General features: G+C 47.2%; 1 non-coding gene across 1 annotated transcript; it reads right to left on the reverse strand.

Annotated features, from left to right (window-relative positions):
* Positions 1-565: 565 nt before the first annotated feature.
* On the reverse strand, positions 566-647 carry trnas-uga (transfer RNA serine (anticodon UGA)). Its single transcript has one exon. It is a non-coding gene; the product is annotated as a tRNA-Ser (tRNA).
* Between the last annotated feature and the right edge of the window lie 603 nt (positions 648-1250).

The raw sequence follows: 1250 nt of genomic DNA on the forward strand, positions 1-1250 counted from the left end.
AAAATTGTGTGTTCTTGTCCATTTTCTTTGAACACTTCTCTTCATTCGTTCTAAAAATGACAAATGCTGGAGCAACACCCTGCCAGGCCACCTGCTGAAACCCTCATTATTACAATAATTTGAGAATTCTGATCACAAATCACAGCCACAGACTTTACAATCATTCATAAAATGCAATGACTTGACTTGCACATTATGAAACTCAGTGGCCCTTTCAATGCCATTCCGGTAGGCTTATGTCCTACGAACAGAGCTGGAATTGATTGGGTATTTACTGTGTCTGCTTCCGGAAAATCGGGCCGCTGGCGCAGACAGTCGGGTTATCATCGCACTCGCTGTGTTTATTTGGGGAGGGATTGTGATCATTTGGGATTTAATGACTGCAAACCCGGGGTCCGGGAGATCTCGCAGGGTCCCGGGCTGCACACCCGCACACAGTATCGCTTCGGGAACACGTACCTTGCGGCAGCTCCCAGTGACACAATGTACATTGACCGGCCAAGGAGTATTAATATATTTTGTATATCGTGGCCGAAAATTTAATTCCGTCAAAAAAACAGTGAGCCGCAGCGAGCAGGGTTCGAACCTGCGCGGGGAGACCCCATTGGATTTCAAGTCCAACGCCTTAACCACTCGGCCATCGCTGCTGCACAAGTACTGCAGCAACAGAGCGCCCTTCACGGCCCAGCCCCACACTGCATGCAGTGCTACTCCAGCTTTGCTTCCACTCGAAAGTTCAGTTTCACGTTTACAGCTTCAGTCTCAGTCTCAGTCTCTCTCTCTCTAGGTTCACTTCCAGATACTTTCCAGCTCAGTCTCTCTCCAGGTTCACTTCCAGACACTTTCCAGCTCAGTCTCTCTCCCTTTCGCTCTGTCATGTTTTCAGCAGGACAGAACCTGTCAGGTGACCTGACCTGTATGTTCTTGTAAAACAGCACTGGCTGCAATGCCATAGTAGTCCACTGGCTGGAGCTATGTATATTGCACTTCTTCCTCCTTAATGCAGAAATAATTATAACAATCATCATACATAACTTGCATGGTTATACATAACAAAAGATATGGACTTATTTTGCCATATTTGCAAATCAAGCTTAACCACTTGTTTTCTGTTTCGAAGAGAATACCTTCGCTCTTGAAGAACGTCTCATCAGGGGAGAGCAGCAGCAGCCAAGTTCATGGCACCGTGGGTGGCTCTGCTGCACAGGAGGGCAGGAAAAAGAGAGGGAGAGCTGTAGTGATAGGGGATT

The sequence above is a fragment of the Pristiophorus japonicus genome, chromosome 3, assembly GCF_044704955.1.
Source record: "Pristiophorus japonicus isolate sPriJap1 chromosome 3, sPriJap1.hap1, whole genome shotgun sequence".
In the NCBI taxonomy this organism is placed as follows: domain Eukaryota; kingdom Metazoa; phylum Chordata; class Chondrichthyes; family Pristiophoridae; genus Pristiophorus; species Pristiophorus japonicus.